This window comes from Glycine soja, chromosome 19 (genome assembly GCF_004193775.1).
Source record: "Glycine soja cultivar W05 chromosome 19, ASM419377v2, whole genome shotgun sequence".
Taxonomy (NCBI): domain Eukaryota; kingdom Viridiplantae; phylum Streptophyta; class Magnoliopsida; order Fabales; family Fabaceae; genus Glycine; species Glycine soja.
Genome location: NC_041020.1, coordinates 26499755 through 26512233, shown reverse-complemented (window position 1 = coordinate 26512233; position 12479 = coordinate 26499755).

Below are 12479 nucleotides of genomic sequence, written 5' to 3'. Positions count from 1 at the left end.
CCTCTGATGAGAACAATGATCCAGAGGGAATGGAGGAAGGCATTGAGGTTTCTATGCCCTGGAATGCCGTTGACTCCGACTCGAAGTGCCTTTCCGCTTTTTCGTTGGTTTCGCCATTTGAGGAGTTTTTTCGGGATTTCAATCGTTTCAAATGAAAGAGATTGAAAAAAGATGAAGTTTGGGCTTTGTGGGGAGTCATTTGGACAAGAATTGAGTGAGATATGGCTGGAAGAAAAATTGGGGGCGAGGGTTTTCAAGAGAGAGAGGAGTTGTAGGTTTCAGAATTTGAAATTTGAATATATAGGTGCAGGGACGTGTTGTAATCGATTACACAAATATGGTAATCGATTACCAGAGAGCAACATTGCCAGAAATAACTGCTTGTAATCGATTACACTATTATGGTAATCGATTACCAGTGGTTATTTTAGCCAAAAAACAAAAACAAAAGGATTTCTAGGAGAGAAGAAGTTTTGAGTTATTATCAAAATATTTTTTTTATGAAAAATATATTTTAAGATACTTTATGAATAATTCTCAATCATGTAATTCACATATCATGTCATGCAAAAACATTAAAACATGAAGATAATCAATTTTATAAAAAACAATCAAAACACACGTATGAAGAATATTGATTTTACTTAAATATATGAATGAATATTTCATGGAAATAAGATGAAATCAATCAAGCAATTATACTCATGATTTCAAACAATCAAAAGACACACAAATAAAGAATTGTTAGTCATCATAATCAAATTGTTTGAATAAAAATTTCAACTTTAAGAGAAATTTTTAATAAGATAATGGTTTTGATATTACCTTTTTCAGGATTGAAGTGTCTAGATCTTCAAAGATGAGGATCATGCTTTTTCTCCTTGTTTTTCATCCTTGAGAGATGTTCTCGTCACTTTCATAATCTTTGGTTAGAAGATTAATCTCCTTTTCTGAGCCATCGGATGAATAATTGTCATCCCATACAATGTGATGCTTTCTTAGTTCTTTTTTCGTCAAATCTTTTCCTTTCACTTTTCTCCAACCATTCTTCATTTGATGGATAGTTGGCCTTGATGTGACCAATTTGGTTGCATTTGTAACACCTAAGGACTTGAGAATCATCTTGTGATTTTCTTCCATTATTGAAATTCTGACGCCTGTCAATTCTTCTTTTCTTGATGTATTTCTGAAATTTCTTAACAAAGAAGGAAAAATCTTCTTCATCATTTGAATCTTCTTCTTCGTTTTCTTCTTGTATTGAAGATGAGGCTTTAAGGGCTATGCTTCTCTTCTTTTTTTCATTTTCTTCATTTTGATTGAGGCGTTGAAGTTCCATCTCCGGTTCCTACAATTTACCAAATAAAGTGGCAAGAGACATGGAAGAAAGATCTTTACTTTCAGAAATAGCAGTTACCTTGGGCTGCCATTCCCTACTAAAACATCTTAAGACTTTATTAATTAAATCCTCATTAGGAAAGATTTTTCCTAAAGATGCAAGATGGTTTACTATATGTGTAAATCTTTTTTGCAAACTATGGATATTTTCATTTAGGTTCATCCTAAATAATTCATATTCATGGGTAAGAGTATTTATTCTAGACCTTTTTACATTTGTGGTTCCTTCATGGGTTAACTGGAGAGTATCCCACATATCCTTGGAATTAGTACAATTTGACACTCTAAAGTACTCATCTATTCCTAGGGCTGAAGTGATGATGTTTTTGGCTTTGAGATCATACTGGATTTTTCTCCTATCTTCTTCTATGCACTTATCTCTAGGTTTTTGGGTTGTAGTGCTTGTGCTTACATCTACTATAGTGGGTATATGTGGTCCTAATTCTATTGCTTCCCAAATATTTAGATCTATGGCTTCAATGAATATCTGCATGCGGGTTTTCCAATAATGGTAACCCTCACCATTGAAAATGGGTGGTCTGTGAATGGAATTTCCTTCAGGAAACAAGGGATTTGAGGAGGCCATTTATCTTGAAGTGGTTAGACTTTCTACAAGATACCTGCTCTGATACCACTTGTTAGATCAAGTGGCCTCAGAGTATTTAAGAAGAGGGGTTGAATTAATTATTCCTAAACCTTTACTAATTAAAAATTACTCTTCTAAGGCTTTAACTTATGTTGTTAAGAGAATATGGAGTAGAAGAGAAACTTAACAGAAATTAAATGCACAGCGGAAAGTAAAAGAGTAGAAAAGAAGGAAACAAACACATAAGAGTTTTTATACTGGTTCGGCAACAACCCGTGCCTACATCCAGTCCCCAAGCGACCTACGGTCCTTGAGATTTCTTTCAACCTTGTAAAAATCCTTTTACAAGCAAAGATCCACAAGGGATGTACCCTCCCTTGTTCTCTTTGAAACCCTAGTGGATGTACCCTCCACTAGAACCGATCCACAAGAGATGTACCCTCTCTTGTTCTATGTCAAACCCAAATAGATGTACCCTCTACTTGTACCACAAAAGATGTACCCTCCAATGTGTTAAGACAAAGATCTCAGGCGGTTAAACCTTTGATACTTTGTGAATGGGGATACAAAAGAATTCTCAGGCGGTTAGTCCTTTGAACACTTTTGTATTAGGGAAAGGGAAGAATCAAAAGAATTCTCAGGCTGTGTCATTTTGAATTCTTTGACATGGGAGAAGGGAGACACAAAAGAATTCAGGCGGTTAGTCCTTTGTTCTTTCAGAAAAGGGAAAAGAGAGACACAAAAAGAATTCAGGCGGTTAGTCCTTGGCGAATTCTTTTTGGCAAAGGGAGAAGAGAATGAAAAGATGAATAGCGCAAGTTTTCAAGGTTTAGAAAACCATAACACTTCATAAAGCTTTTGGTACAAAGAAGAAGAAGAAGTTCAAAGAGATTCAAGGCTTGTAAAGGATTGTATGAAATAAGTGTTCAAGATTATTGAAATGAAAAACAAAGCCTTGCTTTTATAGACTCTTCATGTCTGGTCAAGACAACCATTTAGAAGAGTTATAACTTTTAGAAAAACTTAAAACCAATTTGAAAAAGTCAAAAACCTTTTGAAGAGTTACATCTTTTGATTTATTCAGAAACAATCACTGGTAATCGATTACCAAATCCGTGTAATCAATTACACAAGGCTTTTATGTGAAAGGATGTGACTCTTCACATTTGAATTTGAATTTCAACGTTCAAAGGCACTGGTAATCGATTACCAAAACATTATAATCGATTACAGCTTTTTGAAATTAATTGGAACGTTGTAAATTCAATTTGAAAACTTTTTCGAAACAATTTTGGTACTGGTAATCGATTACAACAATCTGGTAATCGACTACCAGAGAGTAAAAACTCTTTGGTAAACATGTTTTGAGAGAAATCATGTACTACTCAATTTTTGAGAAAAACTTTTCATACTTATCTTGATTAAGCCTTCTCTTGATTCTTGAATCTCGAGTCTTGAATCTTGATCTTGAGTCTTGAGATCTTGAACCTTGAATCTTGATTCTTGACTCTAAACTTTCTTCTTGAGTCTTGAATTCTTCTTGATTCTTATCTTGAACTCTTGAATTGTTCTTGATTCACTTGAGTTGTTCTTTGATTGATCTTTGATTCACTTGAGTTGTTCTTTGATTGATCTTTGAGCTTACCTTTGTCATCATCTTTTGTTATCATCATTGTTATCATCAAAACACTTTTGAATCACCTTTGATTCACCATGATGCTTTGCTTCTACAATCTTAAAATTCCAATTGTTTCATACATTTGAAGATGGGAAGCCACAAGTTGTTAGAAAGATTCCACTCCAAGATGTTTTGTTGCAAACTGAATATCAATCCTATCTCCTAGAGACTTGAAGGGGCAGTACATCACAGTGATCCTGTAAGAAATATTTTAGAAGATTAATAAAAGAAATTGCCAAAAGTGAAAGTAACATAGAACTAAGCCTATGTTATTCTGTGATGGTAGTAACATAGAACAAAGCAAGAAAAAATAGGGAAATAAAAAGAAAGAGGAAAATTTGGGCAACCTCACTTAAGCCATCATCAAACAAGTAGAATATATTTTTTCATTTTTCCCAGCATACAATAATTCTAATTATAGTGATCTCCCTCAAGCCATCACATTCTTACAACAATCTCACTCTCTGTCAATCACAAAGATGATGCAACATGAAGAGGAATCCACTAATTGTAAAAGCATTTGAATCCATGATTCAGATCGTGATTCTAATAACAATAATGGTCGTTGACCTAGATCTGTCTCTCTTTTGCTAAGTTTCCTTCAATCGCATCTTGATTTCACAACATCATCGCGCAATTGAACATAAAGGTAACCTCTGAAAAAGATGATGGAACACACAAACCAAGAGGGGTGTGGATTGGTTTCTAAATCAAAACAGACTTAAAAAAACTAGAGTTAAAAAAAATATTTTTCAAGTATCATATCACAAAATTTTGATAAACCAATATTTAATCAATTACCCTTTACACAAAATCTTTTGTTAAAGCTTTTTCTTAAATTTTTTTTTAATCTTCAGTAAATTGATCAAGACCAAAATGAGAAGGAAAGATAAGATCAAGAGAAGATGTATACCAATTTTTATACTGGTTCACTCTCTATTTCTAGAGAACCTAATCCAGTTATCTAATCTAATCTGAATTAGATTTTCACTATGCATATAGAATTTTTACAAGCAATCTAGTTCCTACCCCAAAAAAAGAGACCAAGATACCCAACCCTAAGGTCCTTTGTGAATAAGAGCCTAAGAGAAACCTACCTTAGCCCCAATTAAAAAAACTTATTCTAGCATGTCTTCAGACATTCATGCATATACTAACAATTTACACCAAAAACAAAGTCAAAGCAAGACACAACCTGATCAATTGTATGCAAGAACCTTGCTTGAATGAATGAGTGCCTTCTTGAACTCAAGAGAAATTCACAACTAACTTTTCACAATGAGATCTTCATAAACAAAGTTTAGAAGTTGTGAGTCACACTGTTTCTAAGCATTGTTGTAGAAGCAAGCTTCATGATGATGAACCAAGACATTTTGATGATGCCAAAAGCCCAAGTGATTGAATCAAGATTGATTCAAGACTTCAAGCATCAAGAATCCAATCCAAGATTCAAGATTCAAGAGAAGAAATCAAGAAGCAACAATTCAAGACTTCATATAGGATAAGTATTAAAAGAATTTTTCAAAGACCAAATAGCACAGTTTTGTTTTACAAAAGAATTTTCTCAAATTTTGTAAGTTACCAGAGTGATTACTCTCTAGTAATCGATTACCAGTGACCAGTTTGGTTTTCAAAATGTTTTCAAATGATTTGTGACGTTCCAAAATGATTTTCAAATAGTGTAATCGATTACACTATATTAGTAATCGATTACAAGTGAATCTGAACGTTGGAATTCAAATCCAATTGTGAAGAGTCACAACTTTTCATAAAATACATTGTGTAATCGATTACACCATTGTGGTAATCAATTACTAGTGAATAGTTGTAAAGAAAAAGTTAAGAGCTATAACTCTTAACATGGTTTTCTCAAAAGTCATAACTCTTCCAATGGTTTCTTTGACTAGACATGAAGAGTCTATATAACCATGACTTTGGCATATGTTCAAAAGATGTAATATATTTTTCCAAACAATCCTTTTTCACAATCTTTCTCTAACCATTGCCCATGCTTTTTTTTTGCCAAAAAGCTTTCTAAAATTTGTTTTCAAAACTTTATTTTTTTCTCCAAGTCGAAATTCTACAGAAAACAAAAGTGTGCTATCTTTTCTTCCTTCTCTTTCTTGCCAAAAGATTCAAAGGACTAACCGCCTGAAAATTCGTTTGATTCTTCCTTCTCCCTCTAGCCAAAATATTCAAAGGACTAACCGCCTAAGAATTATTTTGATTCTTCCTCTTCCCTTTAAACAAAATATTTTAAAGGACTAACCGTCTGAGATATCTTTTGTTTCCCCTTACAAAGATTCAAGGGACTAACCGACTAAGAATTCTTTGTCTTAACACATTGGAGGTTACATCCTTTGTGGTACAAGTAAAGGGTACATCTACTTGGGTTGTAATACTAAGAACAAGAGAGGGTACATCTCTTGTGGATCAGTTCAAGTGGAGGGTACATCCACTTGGTTGTTCAAAGAGAACAAGGGAGGGTACATCTCTTGTGGATCTTTGCTTGTAAAGGATTTTACAAGGTTATTGGAAATCTTAAGAATCGGTGGTTGCTTGGGGACTGGACGTAGGCACCGGTTGTGGCCGAACCAGTATAAATCTTGTGTTTGTCTTCTTCTTCCCTACACTCTTTATCTCTCCACTGTGCACTTTTTATTTTTGTTTTACTTTTGTCTAAGTTATTATTTATGTTCTTTATTTTCTCATAACTTAGTAGTAAAGCCTAATTGTATCTAGTAATAATTAAAAAGGATAAATTTTTAATTAGTCAAGACCCATTAATAATTAATTCAACCCCCCTTCTTAATTATTCTGAGGCCACTTGATCCAACAAGTGGTATCAGAGCAAGTATCTTAAGAATAGATGAATAATTTAGAATGGTCTGAGGAAGATAAAAGAAAAATTCAATATAATCTTAAAGCCAAAAGCATCATCACTTCTGCCCTAGGAATAGATGAATATTTTAGAGTGTCAAACTGTTCAAATGCAAAGGAGATGTGGGATACTCTCCTACTTACACATGAAGGCAACATTGATGTGAAAAGATCTAGAGTCAACACCCTTACACATGAATATGAATTATTTAGGATGAACACTAATGAGAACATCCAAAGCATGCAGAAAAGATTCACACACATAGTCAATCACCTTGCCTCCTTAGGAAAAACCTTCCCTAATGAATATTTAATTAATAAAGTTTTGAGATGCTTAAGTAAGGAATGGCGGCCCATGGTAACTGTCATTTCTAAAAGTAAAGATCTTTCTTCTATGTATCTTGCCACACTTTTTGGCAAATTACAGGAACATGAGATGGAACTCCAACGACTAAATCAAAATGAAGAAATCGACAAGAGGAAACGAAGCATAGCACTCAAAGCCTCCTCCTTAATACAAGAAGAAGATGAAGAAGACTTCTCACTCTTTGTGAAGAAGTTTCACAAATTTGTCAAGAAAAGAAGAATTGAGAGGCGTCAAAATTTCAACCATGGAAAAAGATTCCAAGAAGACTCTCCAACTCTTAGATGCTACAAGTGCAACCAACTTGGTCACATCAAAGCAAATTGCCCCTCAAACGAGCAATGGCCTGAGAAGAATGAGAAGAAAAGTCATGAAGAAAGAATATCCAAGAAGGCATATATTTCATGGGATGACAATGACTCATCCGATGGTTCGGAGAAGGAGATCAACCTTCTATCCAAGAACTATGAGAGCGATGAGAACATCTCTCAAGAAGATTAAGCAAAAAGCAAAATTCTGACTTCCATCTTTGAAGATCTAGGCACTTAAATCATGAAAAAGGTAACATCAAAACCATTCTCTTTTAAATTAAGTTGGTTGAAACTTTCCTTTCAATTAACTTGTTTATATGATGACTAACAAAATCTTATTTGTTTGTCTTGGTTAATTGCTATTGTGAATATTTGCTTATATGTTTGATTGAGTTATTTTTCTTTTCTCAAAGCATGAAGTCTATTTTTTAAACAAATATTTGATGATGTCTATGGTTCTTGCATGATTTTTAGTATGATATGTGAATTACTTGCTTAAAAAGTCATTCATAAAGTTTTTCAAAAATCTATTATGCTATATATATTTATTTTCATATAAGAGTTTTTAGATATAAAGTATTTTGACCCCCTTTCAAATCCTTTCACCCTAAGAATTCATTCAGCACTTAGTTCTGCTAAAATGCTCTCTGGTATGGTAATCGATTACAGCAAGGCAGGCTAAGTGTAATTGATTACCAAAAGATGTAATCGATTACAACGCATCCCTACTTCTTATAAATTCAAATTTCAGAATTCACGAAACTACAACTTCGTCTTTCTCGCGAAACCCTCATTCCTAAATTTTCTTTTTGCCATAACTTACTCATTTCTTATCCAAATCACGTCCCACAAATCCCAAAATTCATCCTTTTTCATCCTCTTTCATTTCAACTGATTGAAATTTCGAATAAGTCTCTCAAATGGTGGAACCATCGAAGAAGCGCAAGGGTTCTTTGAGTAGAAGCCAACGGCACTCCGAGGTTCAGGATACTCCATTTCCTCCTCCTCATTATTGTCATCAGAAGAACAACGTACATGGTACACAAACCTCTTCTCCTCTCGTTCTATCATTGACCCTAAGTTCATAAATATGGATATCTTTTCTGATGAGAGTTTCGAATGCATTCAACCATTTCATAACTCAAATCTCATTCCCTTATGTTTTTAAAACTGCCTGTGTATTCTGAATTGGTAAAAGCCTTTTATTCCAACCTTGAAATTCAAGAAAGTACCTTGATTTCTGAGGTCTATGGGATAAAGATGGTCATTGGCCAATCCCTCTTCTATGATTTGACCCAATTGTCTAGTGATGGTGTACCATTTGAAGGTGCACTGGATGATGATTGGAAGTTTGATTTTTCTGTGCATGATGCCCGCCAGTTGGTTTGCACCAACCAAGCGGATATGACCGGAAGGTTGCTTTCCGTTTCATTGGCTCTTAAAAGCCGCATCCTCCATTATCTAATTGTCTGTATCTTACTCCCCAAATCTTGAAACCTTGCACAGGTTTCTGAAGAAGATCTAATAGTCATGTGGGCCTTTCATACTGGCCAACAAATTGATTGGGCACATCTAGTCCGGTATCACATGCATAAGGCATTGCAATTAAATGCTCCTTTGCCCTATCCTCACTTAGTTACCTTGTTCCTTCAACATTTTAACATCCCTCTTGATTCTGAACCATATGTTCCAATCAAGAGATCTTTCTTGATTGGTGTTGTTGTGGTTGCCTCCTTTGGTTACCGCAAAGAGAGTGATGGCTCTTGGGTAAAAAAGGGTGCTCAACCAAATGATGATGAAGGACACTTACCGGTTGAAGAGGACTCTTCTCTCCTTCAGAGTATTTTGGATAGGTTTGATGGACTTCAAACCTATGTTGGTGAGAGGTTTGACTCCTTGGAACGTCAAGTGGACACACGATTCGAGGAGATGAACTCAAGGACTGCAAAGGTTGAAGAAGATGTCACCATTATTCGCGACTGCTTTGATTTACCACCACCACCACCATCAGTTTAGACATTACTATTATTATTAGTATTTTGATTTCTAGCCGTGTATTTGGCTATGTTTTGAAACACTTATTAGTATGTTACTTGCTAATTTAGTTGTTTTAATTTGGTTATCTTGGATGAATCTCTAAATTATCTGACATTATATTATAGTTTATGAATGAATTATTATCATACTTGCTTAGTTTATGTATGCATTATTGTCTTCCTTGTTTGGATGATTATGAGTGAATGTATGATTTTATGTCTCTATACGCACTTTGGCTTTTTGTTTATGCTAAAGGGGGAGAGAAAGTTGGGATTAAATCAAGAACTCATATAATTATATAACTTAATTTCAAGTGAAGCTTAAACTCAAAAAAACAAAGGTGGAGAATTAAGTGCGTGATCAATTAGAAGATAGAGCTTGTATGCGTTTCTTGATTTCAGGTTTGTCATCATCAAAAAGGGGGAGATTGTAGAAGCAAGCTTCATGATGATGAACCAAGCAATTTTGATGATGCCAAAAGCCCAAGTGATTGATTCAAGACTTCAAGATCAAGCATCAAGAATCCAATCCAAGATTCAAGAATCAAGAGAAGAAATCAAGAAGCAATAAGTCAAGACTTCATATAGGATAAGTATTACAAGAATTTTTCAAAAACCAAATAGCACAGTTTTGTTTTACAAAAGAATTTTCTCAAATTTTGTAAGTTACCAGAGTGATTACTCTCTGGTAATCGATTACCAGTTATCAATAATTGATTACCAGTGACCAGTTTGGTTTTCAAAATGTTTTCAAATTATTTGTAACATTCCAAAATGATTTTCAAATAGTGTAATCGATTACACTATATTAGTAACCAATTAAAAGTGAATCAGAACGTTGGAATTCAAATTCAATTGTGAAGAGTCACAACTTTTCATAAAATACATTGTGTAATCGATTACACCATTGTGATAATCGATTACCAGTGAATAGTTTTAAAGAAAAAGTTAAGAGTTATAACTTTTAACATGGTTTTCTCAAAAGTCATAACTCTTCCAATGGTTTCTTTGACCAGACATGAAGAGTCTATAAAAGCATGACTTTTGATGAAAGCTTCATTGGAGCTTGTAGGCCTAGGATCTTCTTCATCAATGGATTCCTTTGCTTCTTGGAAGATAAATGGCAGCGGAATGGAGAAGGAAGAGAGAGAGGAGACGCCACTTCAAGGAGAAGATGAGTCTAGAAGAAGCTTACCACCATAGGAGGCCATGGATAAGAGCTTGGAGGAAGAAGGAGATGAATGAAGGGAGAGGGAGAGAAGAGCACGAAATTTTGTGCTCTAAAAGAGCTCTGAAATCAGAAGTTAATATTCAAATGATCAAAGTTCAAAAAAATGCACACACATGACCTCTATTTATAGCCTAAGCCTAAGTGTCACACAAAATTGGAGGGAAATTCAAATTTCATTTGAATTTGAAATTGAATTTGTGGAGCCAAACTTTGGAGTCAAAATTTCGCTAATTATGATTAGTGAATTTTAGTTATGGTTCATCCCACTAATCCAAGATCAATTTCAAGATTCTCCACTAAGTGTGCTTAGGTGTCATGAGGCATGAAAAGCATGAAGGACATGCACAAAGTGTGACTATATGATGTGGCAATGGGGTGTAGTAACCAAATGCCCACCTCCCCATCTAAAATTTAATTGGATTCGGCTTCTACCAATTCAATTAAATTTATTCCCAACCACACACATCAAATATTCACTTTGTGCATGTGAAATTACAAAACTACCCCTAATACAAAAACTAGTCTAGGTGCCCTAAAATACAAGGGCTGAAAAATCCTATATTTCTAGGGTACCCTACCTACAATATGGAGCCCTAAATACAAGGACCAAATATAATGACATCCTAGTCTAATATGTACAAAGATAAGTGGGCTCATACTTAGCCCATGGGCCCGAAATCTACCCTAAGGCTCATGAGAACCCTAGGGCCTTCTCTTGCATCTTTGGCCCAATATTCTTGGAGCCTTCTATCCAATGCCCTTGGAGGCTTTTAACATGGTTTTCTCAAAAGTCATAACTCTTCCAATGGTTTCTTTGACCAGACATGAAGAGTCTATAAAAGCATGACCTTGGCACATGTTCAAAAGATATAATATATTCTTCCAAACAATCCTTTTTCACAATCTTTCTCTAACCATTGCCCATTGCTTTTTCTTTACCAAAAATCTTTCTAAACTTTGTTTTCAAAACTTTATTTTTTCTGCAAGTGGAAATTCTGTGGAAAACAAAAGTGTGCTATCTTTTCTTCCTTCTCCCTCTTGCCAAAAGATTCAAAGGACTAACCGCCTGAAAATTCTTTTGATTCTTCCTTCTCCCTCTAGCCAAAAGATTCAAAGGACTAACCGCCTGAGAATTCTTTTGATTCTTCCTCTTCCCTTTAAACAAAAGATTCCAAAGGACTAACCGCTTGAGATATCTTTTGTTCCCCCTTACAAAGATTCAAGGGACTAACCGCCTATGAATTCTTTGTCTTAACACATTGGATGGTACATCCTTTGTGGTACAAGTAGAGGGTACATCTCTTGTGGATCAGTTCAAGTGGAGGGTACATCCACTTGGTTGTTCAAAGAGAACAAGGGAGGGTACATCCCGTGTAGATCTTTGCTTGTAAAGGATTTTACAAGGTTATTGGAAATCTCAAGAATCGGTGGTTGCTTGGGGACTGGACGTAGGCACGGGTTGTGGCCGAACCAGTATAAATCTTGTGTTTGTCTTCTTCTTCCCTACACTCTTTATCTTTCCGCTGTGCACTTTTTATTTTCATTTTACTATTGTCTAAGTTATTGTTTCTGTTCTTTATTTTCTCATAACTTAGTAGTAAAGCGTAATTGAATCTAGTAATAATTAAAAAGGATAAATTTTTAATTAGTCAAGACCCGTTAATAATTAATTCAACCCCCCTTCTGAATTATTCTGAGGCCACTTGATCCAACAATTGTATCTTTTCTTTGTTTCACTTATCTCAGCTCACAGTATTTTTCATACTCTTTCACACTTAGAAGTGAGAACACAAGGTGTTTATTTATAGAGAAAATAATTATAACCTACTATAATTGATTAAATATACAATGCAATCGATAATTTCGAAGAAGTAATCAATTATATTACCATTTCAATCGATTAAATGTTAACTGATCAGCAAGTGCACCAATTTGTTCAAGTAGTAATTAAAATGGTAATATTGAGTATCGTATCCATAGGGAATTTCTTGTACTGGA